The following is a 25,193-nucleotide window of genomic DNA, read 5'->3' on the forward strand; positions in this document are numbered from 1 at the left end:
TACTAATTGAGTATTGCTTCACTAAGAAGTTCAGATTAAAACCAAAGTCTAATTTGATTTTTCCAGAGAAACATCACCAATAATTTTAGAGGAGGTTCTGCTGGTCATAACACTGTGAATGTTAGCACCCATAAAAAGAGAAACCATACAATATATAATTGATATAGATGTTGCCATTGAGAAAGGTTAGTCATAAAATTTGAATGATTTTCCCCCACAAGATCAAGTGGATATTTACATATATGAAAATATTTGAAAATTGCTTGGTTGGAAAAAGCTTCAATTGGTATCTCAATTAGGAATATTTCACAAATAGGTTTATATGCATATAAGATAGCAAGAAAAATTCTAAAACTTTGCACTCCAAATAAGTTCTTCTAATCTTGTATCATTTAATTAAGATTCACTCAGTTGTTAAAAGGCAGTGCTGAAATCTCCATATCTCTGATTTTCTCTTGTAAATAAAAAGCCTGAAAAATATCAGGAAAACAAAAACTAGAAATAAATACACCAGATTATCATCTTTTTTGTAATGTTTGTAAATATTAGTGGCATATATTGGTTTCTGGTCAGACATGTGAACAGCTTGAAAGTCCTCACTTTTATCTGCACATACACACAAAAAAAGCTAAAACAATGTCGATAACAATTTTTTAGATCCATCAGAGAACTGAGGTTATGAGAAACTACTGCCTACAAACTTAAAACTGGAGAGACATGCAAATAGAGAGAATCACATCTTGCCTGTGAAGTGTTATTGGAGCCAGCAATTGATAACACTTACAGTAAATTCAAGTAATTACTAGAGGCTGAGCATGGACTAGCTTGAGAATTTAAAATTTCTGGGGCCCCGTCGTTAGAAGGATACTCACATTTCCATGACATTTATCATACCTCCTGGAGCCCTACCAGATTCTCAGATGAAAGATTAGAGAAAATTCCCCTCAAGTTTCTGTCATGAGTAGGGAAAAAGTAACTGTTTTGAAATATACCTAGAGCTTTCTCTTCTCCTTAACAAGGGCCTACCCTCAAGGAAAACTATTTTACCAAAGTCAAACCCACTAGGCTTTTCCAAGACCCAGACTGACCTTAGAAAGAAAATACCCAAACTCCACCCCCCTCTAGCCCTTGAAGTGAGGGAAAGAAATACACAAGTCCAGACCCTGTAGATTTCCTTACTGAAGGGGTGTGGGTGAAAGCTAAGCAGTATTTGTGACAGTCACAGCCCAAGCACACAGGTTCACTAAAATACCAAGACTTAATCAAGGGATTTGGAGAAGGAAATGGCAACCCACTCCAGTATTCTTGCCTAGAGAATCCCAGGGACAGAGGAGCCTGGTGGGTTGCCATCTGTGGGGTCGCACAGAGTCAGACATGACTGAAGTGACTTAACAGCAGCAATCAAGGGATTATAAAATATTTTTCCTTCACCCACACCTTACCTCCTCACAATAGGCTTCTGTATAAGAGGAGATTACAGCTAAAAGAAAAGCAAGTTTCAAGTTCTATTTAAGAAAGAGTCTCTAGAGAAAGCCAAAGACAGCAGTGAGATAAAAATAAGGGCATTAAAGGAAATTTTATTATCTGAGACTATAGCTACAGCAAAGAATAAACACACCCTAATTACTAACCATAACAAAGCCTCCCATAAAAACTCTATTTACCTAATCTCCTTTTACTCAATGCATCATGTCCAGCTTTTAATTAAATAAAAACAACAAGAAAAAAGATATAATAAATGGCCAAAATGCAGGTTGAAGAGAAAAAGCAAGCCTCAGAACAAAGCTTAGATATGGCAGCAATTTTGGAACTATCAGACCATGAATTTAAAATAATTTTGATTAATATACTAAAGTCTCAGATGGTAAAACTGGATTACATGCAAGAACAGGTGGGTGGTGTAAACAGATAGACGGAAACACTAAGAAACAAAAGGAAATGCTAGAAACCAAAAGCACTGTAACAGAAATGACGACTGCTCTTTGACAGGCTCATCTGAAAACTAAACACAACTGAGGAAAAAACTCAATGAGCTTGAAGATATGTCAATAAAACTTTCAAATCTGAAAAAATAAAGAATGAAAACACTGAATAGAATATCCAAGAACTGTAGGATAATTACAAAATGTGCAATATACACATATAGAAACATGAGAAAGAGAAGAATGAGAGAAAGAGTCAGAGGAAAATTTGAAGAAATATTTACTGAAATTTTACCAAAATTAATTACAAGTACCTCATGGTGGATCTCAGACCATATGGAAGATAGAATTCATGAGTCCAATGTTAGAAATCTAAAAATAAATAAGGTAGAAGAGGATCTTTCATAAAAAGAAGAATGTCTATGTGAACTATCAGGCCCCATTAGAAAGGACAACACAAAGATAATGGATATCCCAGAAGAAGAACAGAGAAAAGCAAGCAGAAATTTATTCAAAGAAATAATAATTGAGAATTTCCCAAATCTGGGGAAGGAACTAGATAAACAAATCCCTGAAGCTAAGAGAACAACTAATTACCTCAATGCAAAAAGATCTTCTCTAAGACACATTATGTTAAAACATCAAAAGTCTATGACAAGAATTTTAGCAGCAGCGAGATAAAAAGACAGTGACCTACAAAGATATAACCTCAAATATGCAGATGACATGACCCTTATGGCAGAAAGTGAAGAAGACCTAATAGTCTCTTGATGAAAGTGAAAGAGGAGAGTGAAAAAGTTGGCCAACATTCAGAAAACAAAGATCATGGCATCTGGTCCCATCACTTCATGGCAAATAGATGGGGAAACAATGGAAACAGTGAGAGACTATTTTGGGGGGCTCCAAAATCACTGCAGATGGTGACTGCAGCCATAAAACTAAAAGACGCTTGCTTCTTGGAAGAAAAGCTATGACCAACCTAGACAACATATTAAAAAGCAGAGACATTACTTTGCCAACAAAGGTCTGTCTAGTCAAGGCTATGGTTTTTCTAGTAGTCATGTATGGATGTGAGAGTTGGACTATAAAGAAAGCTGAGCACCTAAGAATTGATGCTTTTGAACTATGGTGTTGGAGAAGACTCTTTAGAGACCCTTGGACTGCAAGATCAAACCAGTCAATCCTAAAGGAAATCAGTCCTGAATATTCATTGGAAGGACTGATGCTGAAGCTGAAATTCCAATACTTTGCCCACCTGATATGAAGAACTGACTCATCTGAAAAGACCCTGATGCTGGGAAAGATTGAAAGTAGGAGAAGAAGGGGACAATAGAGGATGAGATGGTTGGACGGCATCACCAACACAATGGACATGGGTTTGAGTAAACTCTGGGAGTTGGTGATGGACAGGGAAGTCTGGTGTGCTGTAGTCCATGGGGTTGCAAAGAGTCAGACACGACTGAGTGAATGAACTGACTGAATCTACAAAGAAGCCCTCATTAGGGCTTCTCAAGAGAAACTACTGGGCAGAAGAGAGTGCAATGGCACACAGAAAATATTAAATGTTAAAACTGTCAGCCAAAAATATTCTATCCAGCAAAGGTATCCTTCATACATGGAGGAGAAATAAAGGATTTCCCAGACAAATAAAAGCTAAGGGGAGTCATCACCAGTAGACTAACCTTACAAGAAACGTTGAAAAGAGATCTTCTACCTGAAACAAAAAGGCATAAGCACATAAAACTTTTAGAAAGATGACAGAATCAGAAAACTGTGGCTCTAAATATCAGAAGGTGGTTAATCACTAAATTATAGCACAAAGATTAAAAGGCAAAAATAGTAAAAAAAAAAAAAAAAAAAAAAAATCAGCAGGAAAAGGACTGTTATTTATAAGATGCTTTATACAAACTCTCATGGGAACCACAAAGCATAGATGTAGAGCAGACAAAAAACATAAAAATAGGAAACTGAGAAAACATCATAGACATGGCAGACAGAAACACAAGGAAAAAGAAACAATGGTGATATAAAACAACCAGAAAACAAAAAACAAAATGGCAGTTTTAAGTCTTCACTCATTGATAATCACGTGAATGTAAATGCATTAAATTTATCAAAGACAAAGGGTGGCTAAATGAATTAAAAACAAGACCCAACTATATGCTGCCTCCAGGAAACTCATCTCTGGTCTGAAAAGAAACATAAGCTAAAAGTGATGGGATGGAAGATGATACTCCAAGAAAACAGCAGCTGAAATAAAGTAGGTGTAGCCATATTCAGATTAGGTAAAATAGACTTCAAGCCAAGAAAACATAACTACAGACAAAGATGGATTGTATATAATGATAAAGGGTACAATTCATCAAGCAGACATAACAAGCATTAATCAATATGCACCTAATGGAAGAGTATCAAAATATATGAAATATAATAAGAGACCTAAATGGAGAAATTGAGAGCAACACAATAATGGTAGGAAACTTTAACAGCCCACTTATATCAATAGATTATTAACAAAGAAATAGAAGCCTTAAGGGAAATATCAGACCCAATAAACTTGATAGATTTATACAGGACATTCCATCCAAATACAGCAGAATACAGTCTTCTTAAGTACACACAGAACAGTCTCAGGAATAGACCATTTTTAAGGACACAAAACAAGTCTCAATAAACTTAAGAGGACTGAAATCATATCAGACATCTTTTCTGAACACAATGGTATAAAACCATAAATCAATTACAAGAATAAAGGTGAAAAAATTCAAGTATGTGAAGACTAAGCAACATGCTGCTAAACTACTGAACAACTGCTGTGTCAATGAGATAATCAAAGGCAAAATAAAAAAATATCTAAAGACAAATGAAAATGAAAACATGGTATCCCAAATTCTATGGTATGCAGCAAAAATAATACTAAGTGAGAAGTTAACAGCGATACAGGCATACCTCAAAAACAAGAAAAACAAAAATCAAACAATTGAATGTTACATCTAAAGAAACTAGAAAAAGAATGTAAAAAGAAGCCCAAAATTAGTCAAAGGAAGGAAATAATAAAGATCAGAGTGGAAATAAATGAGAGATTTAGAAGACAACTGGAAAGATCAATGAAACTAAGGGCTGGTCAATGAAACTAAGGGCTGATCCTTGGACAGATAAACAAAATTGACAATTCTTTAGCTAGACTGAGAAAAAAAGAGAAGATTGAGGTAAATCAGAAGCAAAATAGTAGATATATGAGGGGTACCACAGAAATACAAAGAATAAGAGAATACTATAAAAATGTATATGTCAAAAAATTGGACAACCTAGAAGAAATGGATACATTCTTAGAATTATACAATCTTAGAAGACTGATTCATGAAGAAATAGAAATCTCAGTAGAACAATTACTAGTGAGGAGATTGAAACAGTAATTTAAAATCTCCTAAGCAACTATAAGTTCAGGACCATATGATTTCACAGGTAAATTCTACCAAACATTCTTAGAAGATTTAATAACTATCCAACTGAAACTCTCCCAAAATACAGAGGGGGAATGAATACTTCCTAACTCATTTTACAAGACAACAATTACCCTGATGCCAAAACTAAACAAGGACAACACAAAAACAGAAAATGACAGGTCAGCATCTCTGATGAACATGGATGCAAAATTTCTCAGTAGTGCTAGTGCTAAGTTGCTTTCAGCCGTGTCTGACTCTTTGTGATCCCATGGACCGCAGTCTGCAAGGCTCCTCTGTCCATGGGATTCTCCAGGCAAGAATACTAGAGTCGGTTGCCATTTCCTTCTCCAGGTCATCTTCCCGACCCAGGGATTGGACCCATGTCTCTTACGTCTCCCTCACTGGCAGGCAGGTTCTTTACTGCTAGCACCACCTGGGATTTCTCAATAAATACTAGCAAACTGAATTTCAAACACTAATTCAAAAAGATATATGCAGTGCTGTATTTATCACACCATTAGTTACAATATCAAGATATGAACAATATAAGTGCCCACTAATGGATGAATGGATAAAGAAGATGTGATACACACACACACACATACACACAGTAAAATATAACTCAGCCATTAAAATAAAATCTTACCATTTACAATAATATGGGTGGACCTTGAAGGCATTATGCTAAGTAAAATCAGTCAGAGAAAGACAGATGACATATGATTTTACTTACATGTGGAATATTAAATAAAGTGAAAAAACAAAACAAAAACAAACAAACAGACACAGAGAATAGATTAGTTGTTACCTGAAGGGAAGGGCAGAATGGGTAAAGGTAGTCAAATGCATTGTAAAAGAATGAAATCAAACTTTTGGTGGTAAGCACACTGTAATATAATACAGATGTTGAAATAGTTTGTACGCTTGAAACTTAGATAATGTTATAACCAATATTACCTGAAATTAATTAATTTTAAAAAGCAGAGGAATCATAAACGGCAAAGGAGGGAAAAAGTACAAATAGAAAACAGCTACAAAAGAGGAGACATTGGCCCAAATGTATCAATAATCACTTTAAATATTAATGTGCTAAATATACCAGTTAAAGGGCTTCCCTTGTGGCTCAGTTGGTAAAGAATCCACCTGAAAAGCAGGAGACCTGGGTTCGATCCCTGGGTTGGGAAGATTCCCTGGAGAACGGAAAGGCTACCCACTCCAGTATTCTGGCCTGGAGAATTCCATGGACAGTCCATGAGATCGCAGAGAGTCGGACACGACTGAGTGACTTTCACTTCCACTTCCATACCAGTTAAAACACAGAGACTGAGAGTGATTTTCGTAGTGAATCAAATCAATGATCAAGACACCAAGCCCAGATGTTTTCACCAGAGAATTCTACCAAATATTTAAGAAAGAAATGATACCAATCCCTCCAATCTATTCCAGAAAATAGAAGCAAAGGGAATACATCCTAACTTATTCTGGGAAGCCAGCATAATACCAAAATAAGACAAAAGTACTAATATTACCAAGAAAGGAAAGCCACAGACAAATATCTCTTAAGATCATAGTTGCAACCCTTAACCAAGTATCAGTAAGTCAAATTCAACAGTGTATGAAAAAATTTATACACTATGACTGGATGAGATTTATTCTAGTTGTACAAGCCTTAACAATCGAAAATCAACTAATGTAATCCATCATATAAACAGACAAATGATGAAAGATTATATAATGATTATTAACAGATGCAGAAAAATTGTTTCACAAAATTCAACAGCCATCCAGGACAAAATATTCAAGTGAAATAGAAGTGCAACTTCCTCAATTTAACAAATATCTTCTACAAAAGGCTTACAGCTAGCATTTTATTTAATGGTAAGTAACTAGATGATCTTCCCTAAGGACAGAAACAAGGTAAAAACAATCTCACCATTCCTATTCAATAGTGTACTGGAAACCCTATCTAATGCAGTAAGAAAAGAAAAGGTATACATATTAGAAAGGGAGAAATAAAGCCACTTCTTTCCATAATTTCTTGGCTGTCTATGTAAAAACATCCAAAGAATCAACAAAAGTTCCTAGAACCAGTAAGTGATGTAATAGCAACTTTTCAAGATGCAGGGTTAATATACAAAAGTAAATTTGCTTTCCCAAATACCATCCATGAACAATTAGAAATTGAAATTTAAAATCAACACAACTCATATTAACAGCAGAAGATCAAGTACTTAGGTACAGATCTAACAAAATATATACATGATCTATGTGAGAAAAACTACAAAAATTAAATGAAAGAAATCAAAGATCTAAGCAAATGGAAAGATATTCCATGGAAAGTCATGGGAACTCTTTTTCTTCTCAATTTTTCTTTAATACTAAAAGTGCTTTAAAATTAAGTCTAGTAAAATAAAAAAATATTACTATGAACAGTGTTTCAGAAGAATAGAAAAGGCTCAAAGAAAATATTCCAAAACATGTTAGCTCTAAATGATATAACTGTCTTCACTTCTACATACTTTTCAAATGTTCAGTGATTAGCAAACAGTTTTGTTTTTTTTCAGGTGATATCCCCATTTTTTTAATAATATAAAGTGCAATTGCTTTTAATTCACAAATAAGGATTATATTCTTGTGAAGCTTTCTGCTCTGTTCAGTCACTCAGTCATGGCCGAATCTTTGTGACCCCACGGACTGCAGCATGCCAGGCTTCCCTGTCCATCACCAACTCCCAGAGCTTGCTCAAACTCATGCCCATTTAGTCAGTGATCCCATCCAACCATCTCATCTTCTGTCATCTCCTTCTCCTCCTACCTTCAATCTTTCCCAGCATCAGGGTCTTTTCAGATGAGTCAGTTCTTTGCATCAGGTGGGCAAATTATTGGAGTTTCAGCTTCAGCATCAGTCCTTCCAATGAATATTCAGGACTGATTTCCTTTAGGGTGGACAGGTTGGATCTCCTTGCAGTCCAAGGGACTTTCAAGAGTCTTCTCCAATACCACAGTTCAAAAACATCGATTCTTAAGTGCTCAGCTTTCTTTATAGTCCAACTCTCACATCCATACATGACTACTGGAAAAACTATAGCTTTGACTAGACAGACCTTTGTTGGCAAAGTAATGTCTCTGCTTTTTAATATGCAGTCTAAGTTGGTCATAACTTTTCTTCCAAGGAGCAAGCATCTTTTAATTTCATGGCTGCAGTCACCATCTGCAGTGATTCTGGAGCCCCCAAAAATGAAGTCTGTCACTGTTTCCATTGTTTGCCCATTTATCTGCCATGAAGTGCTGGGATTGCATGGCATGATCTTAGTTTTCTGAATGTTGAGCTTTAAGCCAACTTTTTCACTCTCCTCTTTTGCTTTCATCAAGAGGCACTTTAATTCTTCTTCCCTTTCTGCCAAAAGGGTGGTGTCATCTGCATATCTGAGGTTATTGATATTTCTCCCAGCAAGCTTGATTCCAGCTTGTGGTTCATCCAGTCCAGCATTTCTCATGATGTACTCTGCATATAATTTAAATAAGCAAGGTGACAATATACATCCTTGAAGTACTCTTTTCCCAATTTGGAACCAGTCTGTTGTAGAGTTCTAATCATTGCAGGATGTGACTTCAGCCATGAAAATAAAGACACTTGCTCCAAGGAACAAAGGCTATGACAAACCTAGACAGCATATTAAAAAACAGAGACATCATTTTGCTAACAAAGTTCCATATAGTCAAAGCTATGGTTTTTCCATTAGTCATGCATGGATGTGAGAGTTGAACCATAAAGATGACTGAGTGCCAAAGAGTTGATGCTTTCAAATTGTCGTGCTGGAGAAGACTCTTGAGAGTCCCTTGGGCAGCAGGGAGGTCAAATCAGTCAATCCTAAAGGAAATCAAGCCTGAATAATCACTAGAAGGACTGATGCTGAAGTCCAATACTTTGGCATTGGAGCCAAACTCCACCTATGCAAACAGCCAACTCATTGGAAAAGACCCTGATGCTGGGAAAGACGGAAGGCATAAGGAGAAGGGGCGGTGGAGAACGAGATGGTTAGATAACATCGCAGACTCAATGGACATGAATTTGAGCAAACTCCATGACAGCAGAGGACAGAGGAGCTTGGTGTGCTGCAGTTCATGGAGTCTCAAAGAATCAGACATGACTTAGCGACTGAACAACTACTAACCCTATTCTGTTAAAAAAAATCTGAACTTCAAAACAAGCCTTAAATCATCACATTTAAACATATAAAAAGATGCTCACGTCACTCGATTTTTAAAAAACAAAATAAAACTGAATTATCACCTTTCACGTATCAGCCTGGCAAATTTAAAATGACTATAAACTGGGTTGTCAACACTTTTAGAAAAACTCACTATCATACATTACTAGTGGAATACAAAATAATTCCCCCTTTGAGAAGAATTTGCCAACTCCTAGCAATACTACAGATCAATGTTCTTTTTCATCCAGCAACCCCAATTCTAGAAATCTATCCCAAAGGCACATTCTATAAATACAAAGTGACACTGGGAAAAGATTATTCATTGCATCATTATCTGTAATGGGCAAAAGCTGGAAATCTATCAAATGATGATTAATAAAGAGTTGGTGAAATAAACTTTGGAAAATCAAAACCACCTCACACCCCACCAACAAAAAGATCATGGAAGATCTCTCTATACTAATATGAATAATTTTCAGAATATATTGTCAAGTGGGGAAGACCACTAGGCCAGTCAGGTAAGACTTAAATCAAATCCCCTATGAATATACAGAGAAAGTGACAAATAGATTCAAGGGATTAGGTCTAGGAAACACTGCACCCAAAGAACTATGGACAGAGGTCCATAATACTATGCAGGAGGCAATGTGCTGCAGTCCATGGGGCCGCAAAGAGTCAGACACACATTGGCAACTGAACAACAGCAAACTGTCAAGTGAATATAATGCAATGCAGGAAAATAGAAATTGCAAGCTATGTTTAATAAGAAAAGGAAGGAAAAGATCAAACTTGATACATACATCCTTGTAATAATAATTGCTACAACCACAAAACCCTAAAAGATAATCCAGAAATTAATAATGGTTATATACAATACATACTGTAGTTGGAAAAGTGCAGTGGTGACACAGATCAGATTTCCAAGTGCGCCTTTTTTTATACCTCTAGTTGGGAGACCATTTTGTCGTTTTCAAATTTTAAAATCTAATTGAAATGAACAAAAAAGCAAGCCCTAAAATGGAAACTAAAACAAAACAAGCAAACCTAATGTATAACAAATTAAAAGCCAACCACCTCAGAGAAAAACAAAAAGATATTTCAATTAACAGTACTTAATTGTCCATCCTTAATAGAATGTACTCAAAAAGCTAGAAGGAAATTTCAAGCTGCACTCAACAATTAATTGGTGTTAGTAATATTGAAATTGATGCTTCATGCTAGTTTATATATTTTCTAATTTAAAATATATAGTAAATTTAATCTTATTGATGTAAATATGAAAATATGTATTCTATTAAACTATAAATACATCTTATATATTTTAAACTTTATTTTTCATTTAATTAGTTGGAGGCTAATTACATGGATTTACATGTGTTCCCCATCCCGATCCCCTCTCCCGCCTCCCTTCCCATCCCATCCCTCTGGGTCTTCCCAGTGCACCAGCCCTGAGCACTTAGTCCATGGGGTCACAAAGAGTTGGACACGACTGAGCAACTGAACTAACTGACAAATTGAAATGGCAATAGTACTTTTTTTCCCCCCTCACTGAAAAGGCCTGGCAGCCATAAATTTCCCCAGGAAACTGGCCCAAGACAGTGGGGATAACTGAATGGAGTTAACAGGGGAAAGGGCACAAGAAAGGTATAAGGGATTGACTTCATCTTGAGAATTCTGTTTTTCTTAATCTTCATAATCCTGCTTTTGGGCAAGCCCTGGGATATTTCCTAAAGAATATCTCCAGCCTCCTTTGATGTCTCCTTAGTCCAGAATTGGGGCTGTATCAGGGCATTTCCACCAGTGGGGAGCTGTTGCTGCTGTTGAGTCTCTGTATCATGTCCAACTCTTTGCAACCCCAGGATCTGCAGCACACCAGGCTTTCCGGTCCTTCACCATCTCCCGGAGTTTGCTCAAATTCATGTCCATTGAGTTGGTGATGCCAACTAACCATCTCATCCTCAGTCCCCTTCTCCTCTTGACCTCAATCTTTCCCAGCATCAGGGGCTTTTCCAATGAGTTGGCACTTCGCATCAGGTGGCCAAAGTATCGGAGCTTCAGCATCAATTCTTCCAATGAATATTCAGAGTTGATTTCCTTTAGGATTGACTGGTTTGATCTCCTTGCTTTCCAAGGGACTCTCAAGAGACTTTTCCAGCACCACAGTTTGAAAGCATCAATTCTTTAGCACTCAGCCTTCTTTATGGTCTAACTCTCACATCCATACATGACTACTGGAAAAACCATCAGTTCAGTTCAGTTCAGTCGCTCAGTCATGTCTGACTCTTTGCGACCCCATGAATCGCAGCATGCCAGGTTCCCTGTCCATCACCAACTCCCGGAGTTTACCCAAACTCATGTCCATTGAGTTGGTGATGCCATCCAGCCATCTCATCCTCTGTCGTCCCCTTCTCCTCCTGCCCCCAATCCCTCCCAGAATCAGGGTCTTTTTAGCTTTGACTATAATACAAACCTTTGTGGGCAAAGGAATGTCCCTACTTTCTAATTCACTGTCTAGGTTTGTCATAGCTTTTCTTCCAAGGAGTAAGCATCCTTTAATTTCACTGCTGCAGTGACTTTGGAGCCCAAGAAAATAAAGTATGTCACTGTTTCCATTTTTCCCCTATCTATTTGCCATGAAGTGATGGGACAGGGTGCCATGATTTAGTTTTTTGAATGTTGAGTTTTAAGCCTCCACTCTCCTCGTTCACCTTCATCAAAAGGCTCTTTCATTCCTTTTCACTTTCTGCCACTAGGACATATCATCTGCACGTCTGAGGTTGTTGATATTTCTCCCAGCAGTCTTGATTCCAACTTGGGATTAAAATGCAAAGTTTCAGGGGGCAAATTTTATTTAACAGTCATAAGCCCATATGTATATGGAGGTTCACAGAAAAAAAATATAATCAGAAGTAGGGCTTCCCTAGTAGCTCAGATGGTAAAGAATCCACCTTCAATATGTGAGATCCAGTTTTGATTCCTGGGTCGGGATGATCCCCTGGAGAAGGGAATGGCAACCCACTCCAGTGTTTTTGCCTGAAGAATTCAATGGACAGAGGAGTCTGGCAGGCTACAGTCCATGGGGTTGCAAAGAGTCTGACATGACTGAGCAACTAATATTTCTACTTTTTCACAGAATGTGACAATGGCATAGTCCAATCAGCCTCTAAAGACCTGTAAGAACTCCAGCGAGTTGATAACCTTCTCAAAGTTTCGATTTTTTTATTTATTGTAAAATGAAGGGGAGGAAAGATGACTTCCAAGTTTCCTTTTAATAAAAGAAGGATATTGGAATATTCAATAGGACTTACTTTACAAAGCAGGAAGTCTATTATTGTATCAGTCAACCAAGATTCTGTGCTTTGGGGAGCCTGTGGACACAGGCAATAATTTTTTGTCCAAAAAGCACTCATTTTACAATGAGGGAGGAAATAGCATTTTCTGAGCATAAAAACACGCACTCATTTCCTTTAAAAAAAAAAAAAACCCTAAGTGTTGGCTGTCAATGCATAAAAACAACATAAAACAATTTCTCTCTGTCAATTAGATTCTGACACACTGTCTTTTTTTTCTTCAGGGCATTTAAAAGTACATTATGGGAGTCTCTCTGTCCCAGAAAATAATTATGCAGTGCATAATTATTTTGAAGGTATAAAATGGAGACAAAAGAAGAGATGCTGGTATAGATGGTACATTTCAGCCCTGCCCCCTTTCCCCAACACTTGAGTTGCTGTTTAGTTTTGCTTGAACAGTTTGCTTGCCCTCTTTTTTGACTACCTCAGAAGAGTCATTTCTACACTAAAACACTGAGACCAAAACAATCACCCAGAGAATAAGACTTTCTTTTAAGTCTCAGATCCTAATAGAAAGAAGAGGAATAACAGCAATGCAAAAATCTAACTTGCACATGAGAGAGCAATTTGAAGGCAGCAAAGTCTTTTTCTCAGAGAGGATAGACAGTTTGTCACACAATTACTCTATGCAGCAGAAAACACGGTCTACTGCCAAGAAAAATTGACCATCCTTTCCTAAATCTTGAAAAGTATTTGAATTCTAAAAGATTGGTTTGGCATACAAATCAATTAACTCGTTGGCTTCGATCTCCCATTCTTAGCGTCGATGACACAATTATCTTGTCCCTGCTCCAGCCTTTTCCAAATCAACCTGATGATGCTCATTAATTCTACTTGTGACAGTGTGACAGCTATCATTTTAAGTGTGAAGGGGCAGTAGGTGTCCTGGTTTTGAAAACAGAAATAGGGAAGATAATAAATGTCCCTGTAGTGATGAACAATTCAGTGCAAATTTGTTCAAAGCTCAATACCTTCCAACATAAAGGGAAAAAATAGATACCAAACCTACTTGAAGACTCACAGTATTTACCTACCTGCAGGGAGGGTATCTGGCTCCTTGAACTGCAGTGGGGAGCAAATAAACTCTGATGCTAGAACTGGACTGTGGTTGGAAAGTGAGAGGTTCCTGAGAAAGAGAAAAAGACTTTGCCTTTGTTTTACATTACTTGAAACATGAGCATTCTTGGTCTGTTTTTAAGATTCAGGGGCAACTCTGGTAGGGAAGTACTAATGTCTGCAGAGGAGATGAACCTTATTTCACGTTCAAAAATGATGTTTCATAAAAGACTCATCAAGAATTAGGTATAAGGCAAGGGCCCTTGGAGGAAGACTGGCCCAAAAGTCGGGCCTCAGCTCCCTTAATGGGAGAACACGGTCCAGGTCCAGCTAGGTACAAGGTGGCCACATTAGTGGCAGAGGTGACTCTTGGGTCAAGTCAGACAGGCTAGACACAGTGACAATTGATGCTGTTCACCTGAAGCTCAAGCCCAGAAACCTTAGACATCTGGTTAAGAAAGGTAGGCTGGTGGCAGGAGAAATGGAAGGGAGAAGGAAAAAAGGACATCCAATCTGGCAAAAAGAGCTACAAGTCGGAAGTGAATAGGGTCAGTACACAGGTAAATGAAGACATCTTGGGTTATGCCTGTTACCCAGGACTCCACTCAGGAAACAGCAGGGCTTAGTGAAGTGTCCTGAGTGCATCAGTCAGGTAGCAAGTGATTCAGAGTTTTAATCTTCAAATCAGTTATTGATCTCCTCTACAGATTTGCAATGAATTCCTACACCTCTCTAAAATTTTATGTATCTGCTAGATGGAGAGTAATCATCTATTCCTCCTATGTTGTTGTGAGGAAGAAATGAAGTAATGATTATAAAGAACTTCACCTGATGCCTGCTACATGGTGATCATTCTCACTAATGCTAGCTGCAAAGCCTGAGATCTTTAGTTATCAGTCCTTCAGAATGTAGGTTGAATTGTCTATAAATGAAATTTGGGGAGCAAGCAAAGCAGGAGCTTGGTTTTTCAGGGTCCCAGAGGATGACAAGGAAAGAGAGAGATAGCAATGGAAACTTTATCTGTAATAACTATCTCCGTACCCATCATTCAACCACTATGACAGTCAGACTGATGGCTAGTATAAAGGGTCAGGAAGGGACCATAAGGGCAGGCCCCTGCCTTTGAGGAGCTGGGGTGGTTGGTCTTCTTTAGCTTCACCAGGTTTCAGTGACAGGTTTTGAGTACACTGGCCCTGAGCTCATTCTGTTCAATCATCCCTATGGTTTCATTACATAATTTTTTATGGCACAATAACTTTTAAAACACACATATATCACAGCACAACTAACTGTCCAACAAAAACTAGGTAATTTCCTCTTATAGGTATTTAAACACTCAAAGGGCTTCCCAGGTGGCACTAGTGGTAAAGAACCTGCCTGCCATTGCAGGAGATGTAAGAGATGCGGGTTCAATTGCTGGATTGGGAGGATTCCCTGGAGGAAGACATGGCAACCCACTCCATTATTCTCACCTGGAGAATCCCATCGGACAGAGGAGCCTGGTGGGCTATAGTACATGGGGTCAGAAAGGGTCGGACATGACTGAGCGACTTAGAAAGCATGCAAACACTCAAAAGGAAAAACATAGGAAAGAACCAAGTTGACCAACAGCTAGTTCTGATTCAAGATGAGGAAATGTCCCTTTGTCAGAAGTCAACATCTGGGCCCTGGATCCCAGTCCTGCTTCAGCTAAATGGCCTTTCAAATAGCTTCCTTTATACATTGAATGGAACATTTTTTGAATGGAACATTCAAAAAAATATTTGAAAATACCAGATCTATGGAAGTTCCACGTCTGCACCTGTGAGCAGTGAAGCAAAATGTGCTCAAGGTCATATATCAGAAGCCTATGTCTTGATCAGCTTGAGAAGCTCTGGTACCCAGTCAGAGGAGGTAGGGAGGTGGAATTGCACTATGATGGCATAATTAAGAGTAAGAGGCATGAACGCAGGATTTTGCAATCACTCAGGCAAAAAATTTAATCATCTTGGGTTGAAGTCTTCTCACATTAAATGAGAATACAAATACCTTCCTCAGAATAGGTACCCTTGGCATACTTGTCAATTGAAGGAATAGAACCACTGTATGAATTGAAAGAGACAGATATGTCATGAATTCACTGACACGTAAGGCCTGCCACATAGTCTGTCAATAAATAAAGTGTGTATATGTGGGTAGTGTGTATCTGTGTGTATCTGTGTAAGCATTATATGTGTTTTTTGTACTTCCGTCACAAATAAGCATGTTACATACTGTATTGAGGGCCTCCTGCAAGCCTTGTGCCTGCTGCTAGAAATAGGGAACCTTACATATCAAGATAAAAAGGCGATGAGGGAGGCATGGGTTCAGACGTAATTCATTTCACTATGACACGCTAAAAGCTCTTTACATCAACTTACTCCCCACCCCCACGTGCAGAAAGAATGAGAGTCAACAGTCTTGTAATCATTTTCCCAACAGCCAGCTTACAAGGACCCACCCACGTTGTACAAGGAAATTTCTAGCCAACAATTAATGTACATGGGACAGTGCAAGACCAAATAAATCTGAACAATGAAGGGAAAAGAGCTCCAGAAACAGTTTTCATAATCATTGAGCCTTCACTGGCATCATTCTGTTTTATTCAAAATGGTTTCCCTCGCCAGTTGCACGGTATATTTTACATGTCAGCCGTCAAAGTGAGATCAGTAGTGTGTACGTTTTGAGAGAGCAATAGAGTCCTTTAACCATCAACCGAAAAGTCTGAAAGTACCTTCCCTATGAGAATTGGTGGTTTCTCATCTATTTCTTACTCGGGCAAGAGAATGACAGCAACACGAGAGCCGCAATCACGCTCCTTCCTTCAAAGGAGCTTCTACACTGGGTCAGTGTCTGCTGCGGAAAATGCTAATGTCGGCTTCGTTCTGATTAGTTGTACTCAGAAAGTGCAAGAGAGGGATGAAAGAGGGGAGTCATAGGATAATTGCTTTTATTTCAACTCACTGCAGAGGGAAAATGCATGACAGATAATATAATACACATGCATCCAAAGAGGGTCATTCAATTCTGATCAAGTATGGGTCTCGAGAAAATGAAGAGCAAAACCTACGCGGTCCCCAGATCTGAAGGAGGAGAGAATTCCAACAGAAGGGGTGGGAATTCATCTTTAAGAAGGGAATTCATCCTTAAGGCATCTGAAAAATCATGGCTTTGCAGGATGAAACAAGACCATGGAGACCACCTTTCGTTTATTCTCCTCGTAAATCTGCATTTTCTGGCTGCTCTATAGCAAGCAATGAGAATTGGATAGAGCCCTAAAGGACAAATGTTTAAGCTGCCCCAGCATGGGCTTATATCACTGTGATTTAGATTTAGATATCCACACAATGGAAGTCCCTTGATTCCAGTGAGAAACAAAAACAAGGGAGAAAGGGGGTCCCCAAATCCAATGACCTGTCAACTTAAGTCAGAACAACTTCACAGGCTTGGTGACTGAAGAAGAAGCTGTCCAGCTCCTTTTAAGGGATGGTGTTCCCCTAACACCTTCCAGGGATAAGAGGCAACAATAAGAATTCCATCTTTAAAAAAGATTCCGTCTGTTTTGTGATTGTGTTAAGACCCAGCCTAACTCAGGGAGCTAACGCTGTGAAGAAAGCTGAGAGCCAAAAAATTGATGCTTTTGAACTGTGGTCTTGGAGAAGACTCTTGAGAGTCCCTTGGACTGCAAGGAGATCCAACCAGTCCATCCTAAAGGAGATCAGTCCTGGGTGTTCTTTGGAAGGACTGATGCTGAAGCTGAGACTCTAATACTTTGGCCACCTCATGTGAAGAGTTGACTCATTGGAAAAGACCCTGATGCTGAGAGGGATTGGGGGCAGGAGGAGAAGGGGACGACAGAGGATGAGATGGCTGGATGGCATCAACGACTCAATAGGCATGAGTTTGAGTAAACTCCAGGAGTTGGTGATGGACAGGGAGGCCTGGCGTGCTGCGATTCATGGGGTCGCAAAGAGTCGGACACGACTGAGCGACTGAACTGAACTGAACTCAGGGAGTGCCCTGAGAATGGACAGATTCCATCTCTGTTTTTTGTAGAAAGTTCTTCAAACTACAGCTTTTTGTGATCTGTCTCTAAAAGCTGCTATGAGGAAGCCCCAATTAGGAAGTGTCCCATTCCTCTCCAAATTATTACAGCCCCGCAGAAACAGATGCTCTTACAGTTCATTGTGCTTTTTTTTTTCCCTCTTCTCACGCAGGTATCTGATTTGAACAGAAGCAGCTATACCATTTTTCTTCTCAGGAGGAACAGATTAGAGAAAGGGTATCAAAGAGAACAATGCTGAAAGCAGCTAACTATCAACTGAGTTAGACAAGTGCAGTAAGAGATTCATGTCAATGTATGGCAAAAACCACTACAATATTGTAATTAGCCTCCAACTAATAAAAATAAATGGAAAAAAAAAAGAAGTTGTTTTCTGGTGCTGTTTATGGTTTCTGATTTAACAACACAGAGCACTGGGAGTGAACATTCAGTATCAACCACAACAATTTCAAAACAGAGCTCAGAAAGAATAGCACAAACATCTGGTGAACTCTTTTCCATCACTTAAATCGCCAAAGCTACTACACAGCAAGACGTTCATTTCAAACTGTTACCTGAAATGCCCAAATTATTTTGATTTTATTTTTAATTGACCATCATTTAAAAATTATTTTTCATATCTTTTACATTTTAAAGGTTGAAGAGCATAAAATTTAGGAATCTGAGTTCTGCTCTGCCCTGGCTTTGATTCAGTTAGCTGTGTGACTGAGACAGGTAATTACAAAGGAGCTGGATTACATCATTGCTAAAGTCCCTTCTAGTTTGAAGTTTTTTTCAAAATATTTGCAGTGTTCTCATGGAAATTGTTGGCACTTTAGTGGCGATTCTCTACCTAGGGAGCTTATGCTATATTGAGAATACTGCATATGCCAAAATCAATGAAAAAAAGGAAACTGCTAAGTTTTACTATACATCCACTCTTTTGCATATATTAAATTATTTAATCTTAACAATGAGCCTGTAGGATATTCATGCCTATAAAAATGTCAATCAGGCTCCTCTGTCCATGGAATTCTCCAGGCAAAAATACTGGAGTGGGTTGCCATTCCCTTCTCCAGGGGATCTTTCTGACCCAGGGATCGAACCTGGATCTCCTACATTGCAGGCAGATTCTTTACCAACTGACTCATCAGGGAAGCAGTAACTGCCAAAGCTAGGGATTAAAGCTTGAGTAGCTCCGAAGTCACAGACTGAAGTCCTCAACATTCCTTCCTTTTTACATTAACATTCTCTTAGAAATGTAAAAACATAGAAAATACAGTTTTCCAGGTTTTACTTTAAAAGAACATCAACAATGGCATTTCTCTTAGACTCAAAGTTCTTTGAAGGCCACAGTGTATGCCATTCATCACATCGATAGGGTCAATGAAGGTATGTCATACATTGAATATTTTCAATAAATACTAGATAAATGGATAAATTAATTGCCTTATAGGTGATAAATGAATGACTGAAAATTTTATCTAAATATGAATGAGTTCTGCAGACATATTTGTCCCTGAAAAAAATACAAATTCTTGAAATGTTATGATTTTTTTCAAAATTTTTAGCTTATTCCAGGAAACAATATTATAACATTTAAAGGGAAAAATCCAAGAACATTACAATATTTAAAAGGTGTAACCATAATGTATTAGAATATGAATGTCCAAATTCAACATACGAAAATTTACAACTGTCATTAAAAGAAAGTAAAATATGTACAATCTTGATAGGTTCAAATGATTCATAACTTACGAGTATCCAAGAAGTATTGCTTTTTCAGGAAATCCTCAAAATAACTGAACATTTAATCCAAATTTATTTATCTACATGAACTGAGAATTTAACAAATACAAATCAATACTTTGCCATAAGCATTATAAACTCCAGTCTTTTCTACACTATCTTTCATCTTTTATATTGAATATGATATCTCTTTGAGTCAGTTTAGAAGAGAGATTACCAATTTCAGCTTCATGGTTTTTAATTGTATCACTATTTGTACAGAAGGGAGGCACAGCATCATGTGAACAAAATTTTAATCCACTTTTATAAAAAATATTTCCAAATTATCAGTCTTTGAGCTGTTTTCATATTGTGTTACAAACCAAATCACCTTTTATGAAAGAACTATTGCCACTTAACAAGTCTGGCACCACGGCAGAGTTCTCCACATTCTAAATCCATTTTACAAAATACACAGCTCATTTTCTACCGTCTTTATTTACCTGACTCAGAGTTTTGATTATCCTCAAGGCATTGATCCTCTGTAAGTGAAAACTGTATTATAGTTTCGCCCCAGATTTCTAATGGATACTATGGAAATAAAAGGACACCTGGGAAAAGAACATATTGAACATTTACCATCCCTTCCACAAACACATATCCCTCAGCAAGGAGATATGTGTAAAGACATAAGCATACAAAGATAAATAAAATGGGATATCAGGTGATAGCCACACAATTTTGCCAACTGCCAAATAGAACAAGCAATATGAATCAGCAGACACAAACAAGTTGAATTCAAGCAAGCACTAAAAAGAACCAAGAAGCAATCCAATTTGCGAAGTACACAGAGTACTGATCTAACCAAAGTGATGATGTAACAGAGTTGGAAGGACAGGACATGGGAAATGTGTGTGTGATCAAGCTGAATCATCTTCCACAGTAAGACGTCAACACTTAATGTTTGCAGTTGAAAAAGCAAGGAGTAGAGATAAAAAGCATGTTATTTAAAGATATGGAGAGAATAGCAATTTTTTTTTTTTAATAGTTGAAAACATCGGTTACCTCTGAGGAACGGGTGGGGCTTCCCTGGTGGCTCGGTGGTAAAGAATCTGCCTGCAACGCAGGAGGTGCAGGAGGCATGGGTTTGATCCCCGGGTCGGGAAGATCCCCTGGAGGAGGAAATGGTAACCCACTCCAGTATTCTTGCCTGGGAAATCCCAAGGACAGAGGAGCCTGGAGGACTGCAGCCCACGGGGCTGCAGAGTCAGACACAACTGAAACCACTTAGCATGGGGAAAGGGAAATTTGGAGAAAGAGGTGATGCTGTTTTTCATCTGAGGACTTATAGAATGTGTGTAGACAGCATGAATTTGTAACTTTGATAAAAAACAAAGTCAACTCAACAAAAGAAATGATAATTCCCATGCTCTAATGACAAACAATGAAATCATTCTAAGGCCCACATACACCCAGAGTTCTTTAAAGAGCTTTTGCCCCCCATGTCAATTTTATCAAAGTATGGCATTAGACTGAAAGCTCTCATGAGTTAGGATAGCACATGGCCTTGGACTAGTAACTTAACCACTCAGGAATCCATTTTTCCACCTATTTTAAAATGATAGTCTTTAGTTAACATCTTAAAACTCTTTTTGGAACATTTTGTTATAAAATGATATTGTATCCAAACTTTTAGTTGTGTTGAAGAATGGGTTTCATTACTTATATTAACAATTACCTATGCCTTCTTCGGGGGCTTCTGGGTGGTTCAGAGATAAAGAATCCACCTGCCAGTTCAGGAGACGTAAGAGACATGGGTTTGATCCTTGGGTAACGAAGATCCCCGGAGAAGGAAATAACAACCCACTCCAGTATTCTTGACTGGGTAATCCCATGGACAGAGGAGATTGACAAGCTACAGTCCATAGGGTCGCAAAGAGTAGGACAGACAGCAACTAAACCAACCAACCAATGCCTTTTTCTTCCTCCGTGCCTCTCTTGTCCCTTTGCTATTGCTTTCTCTATTTGCGGTGTTAGGCCTGAGTATTGCTCCTACCAAATGAGCCAGGTAGGATGGACGTACACCAGTATTGAAACTGTATGGGAAGATAATACAATACATGGGGGATCGAAATAAAAATTGCTGAGAAGTATTCTGTTGGAAGGAAGGCAATGTAATAAGAATTTGAACCCAGCTGAATGGGTTCAAATCTCAGCTCCAGCTCTGAGTAGCTCTGTGATCTTAAACAAGTTACTTAACTTCTCTCTGTGCTCCTACTTCTAAATCTCTAAATAAGGTTAATAATAGAACCTCCTAAAATTGTTGCAAAAATAAAATGATTTGATATATTTAAATTCTTAGAACAATGTCTGAAGTACAGCTGACACACACTGATGTTAATTTCATTATTACTGACTTTAACAAATAAACATTTGGTTGCTATATGGCTGGGAATGAAGGAAAGAGCTAGTTTTATGAGAAAGAACTACAAATTCCATTAATATATTAAAATAGCATTTTCTCTTTACTAATGGAGCTCTTTATTCCCTTTACTAATAGAGGTATATTACTGGTGCAAGAAAGCATAGACTTTTTATTCCTATGGTATTAAGATCTTGGTTCCTTATGACTGCAGATATTTAGCTTTTGGTTAATTGATAATACTAAAGTCAGTAGAGTTCATACATCTCCCCTAGATACTTAGTAAACATGAGTTTACAGTGATAACATGATCCAGGAGACCTTAACATAAGAAGATTACTTTTTCTTCTTGCTGCTTGTTAATTTTCAGGATTTAATTGCACAGCTTAAAAGTAATGTGTATCTTGCAAAGAAAATATTTACAAAGGGCAGGTAAGAGAATACACAGAAGAATTGATCGTGTACAAAATCAGCATTCCAGATGCTATCACTCACAGTATGAATGGAAGTGGTCAGTACCCTTAGAGAGGCACTGATAAATTTCTGTTTGAAAATTGTAATAGCCTTCTCAGAGGTCATTCTACTTTCAATCACTCTTACATCCACCTGCCCACAAAACCCTATCAGATACTGTTACAATCATAGCAGTACCCTGCTCAAACATCTTCAGCAGCTCCTCACCTGCTATAAGAAATGAATGTCATCTGCTTGATCCCAGGCACAGCACGCTGTGACCCACACTTTCTAATGAGCACAGAACACAGCTTGGCTTGGCTTGGCAAGATAGTGAAATGGAGCAGGACCCTGTGGTCTTTGCCCTCCCCACCCCTACATCTTCTGCCTGCCTTTTGGAAAACCTTAGTCAAAGAAAATCAGAGAAGTAAGAAACGTGTAAACAAAGGAAAACAGTCAAAGGAGACTAAATTCTAATAACACAGTCATTAAGCATAGTCAAGGACCTTCAGTTCTTTCTCAAGGGTGATAGGTAATATTATGAGCCATATCCAGTGAGTTGTCTTTACAGATACTGAAACCTCAGGTGGAAGAATTTAACTACATGAGGACCAGACAGTACCCACCACATAAGCTGTCACAATTCCCAGAAGCAGCTTCAAAAAACACATGGACCCTGGAACTGAAGGCTAACTATACATAAAACCATCAAGATGACACTGGTCTGACCACTGAAGACCAACCTGAAAATGACCGTTAGAGCTGACTGCGCTATTTCTACACGTAGGCCCCTCTCCCACTTCTGTCTATAAAAGCTCTTGCCCCACTGGTTGCCAGGGTCGGGGGGAGTGGGGAGATGGGGAACATCGGCCTTTGGACAGATGTTCACCCACCCCTGCCCCCAGCTGCTGACATCTGAAATAGAGCAAACTTTCCTTTCCACCAACCCGGCCTGCTTATTGGCTTTAAAGCAGTAAGCAGCCAGACCCCCTCCTCTTTTGGTAATACCACCAAAGCAGAATATTTTTGACTTTTCTTAGTTGCACCCTATAACTATAGTCATCTCAAAGCCTATAGTAAGGCTTTACTCCACAATATTTGCCCACACGAGTCTACATGATAGCCCACCTCTGACTTTTACCGAGTTATACTAATTCTTTATTTATTAAATCAAAGAGCATATCTTCACAAAGCCTCAGATTTTTCTTCACAACACTTTTACAGTGTTTTTGTAGCTATTGATATATTTTAATCCTTCTTACATTCTCATATATTATCTACAGCTACCAAAAGATGATAGTTTCATGGAGGACAGACTCTTAGTTTTGTTTTTTTTTTTTTTTTTAAGTACTTCATAGAACTTGCTAAAATGCTTTGAACAGAAACCATGTTTAACACTTACTGAATTAAACTGAGTTATAGTGACCACACTTACCCAAATTTGCCTTCTTAAAACAGTCAGAGATTAATTTTTCAAGCAGTAAACCTGTCTACCATTATATAAATGAGTTTCTAATACCAAATGCTTAAAAACCTAACAATGATTAAGTTAATCTTAGAGACAGTGCACCACTCATTAACCCATAAAAATCATTATTGAAAACCTTATTTTATGTTTTAGTTACTAAACTAACACAAGTGATTGGGTTATCACATTAGAACTACATGCATCAGAGGTCTTATCTACTTTTGGTTTTCTTTTGCTGTTGTAGCAAATCACCACAAACTCAGTGACTTAAAAACAACACAATTGTTATCTTACCATTCTGAAGTCAGGAGTCTGAAACAGGTTTCACTGGGCTAAAATCGAGGTGTCAACAGGGCTGCATTCCTCTTGGGAGAACGAGAAGAGAATCCATAACCTTGGCTTTTCTAACATCTCAAGGCTGCTTTCATTCCTCACCTTGTGGTGTTAGTCCCCATTTTCAAATCCAGCAGCAAAGTTAGCAGTCTGAGTCCTTACCATTCTGCCATTTCTATAGTTTTCACTCATCTGCATCCTCTTATAAAGAAGTATAAGTAGGCTTCAGTCCGAGGTCTTGTGATTATCTCAGACCAATCCTGATGATCCATGTTAATTACCCTGTGGCAAAATCAGCTGATTCACAATCATCTTAATTACATCGGCAGCCTTAGTTCCTCTGTGCCCTTTGTTGTTGTTTAGTCGCTGAGTCGTGTCTGACTCTTTGCAACCCCAAGGGCTTCAGCAGGCCAGGACTCCCTGTCCTCACTATTTCCTGGAGTTTGCCCTAACTTCATGTCCATTGACTTGGTGATGTCATCCAACCATCTCATCCTCTGTCTCCCCACTTCTGCTCTCAATCTTTCCCAGCAAAAGCATCTTTTCCAATGAGTCAGCTCTTTGCATCAGGTGGTCAAAGTATTGCAGCTTCAGCATTAGTCCTTCCAATGAGCATTCAGGACTGATTTCCTTTAGGATGGACTGGTTGGATCTCCTTGCAGTCCAAGGGACTCTCAAGACACTTCTCCAGCACCACAATTCAAAAGCATCAATTCTTCAGCACTCTAGGGCATAACATATA

At 38.3% G+C, this 25,193-nt stretch overlaps 1 long non-coding RNA gene across 4 annotated transcripts in view; it reads right to left on the minus strand.

The window, feature by feature from the left end:
* LOC133049277 (uncharacterized) overlaps positions 1-24,683 on the minus strand; it is a 304,295-nt gene extending 279,612 nt beyond the window's left edge. For 3 of the 4 annotated variants that reach the window (XR_009691278.1, XR_009691277.1, XR_009691276.1), the window contains exon 1: positions 24,413-24,683. This is a non-coding gene — a long non-coding RNA (uncharacterized LOC133049277). The remainder of the gene's footprint in view (positions 1-24,412) is intronic. The other variant, XR_009691275.1, reaches the window with a different exon arrangement.
* Between the last annotated feature and the right edge of the window lie 510 nt (positions 24,684-25,193).

Source organism: Dama dama, chromosome 30, assembly GCF_033118175.1.
Source record: "Dama dama isolate Ldn47 chromosome 30, ASM3311817v1, whole genome shotgun sequence".
Lineage (NCBI taxonomy): Eukaryota > Metazoa > Chordata > Mammalia > Artiodactyla > Cervidae > Dama > Dama dama.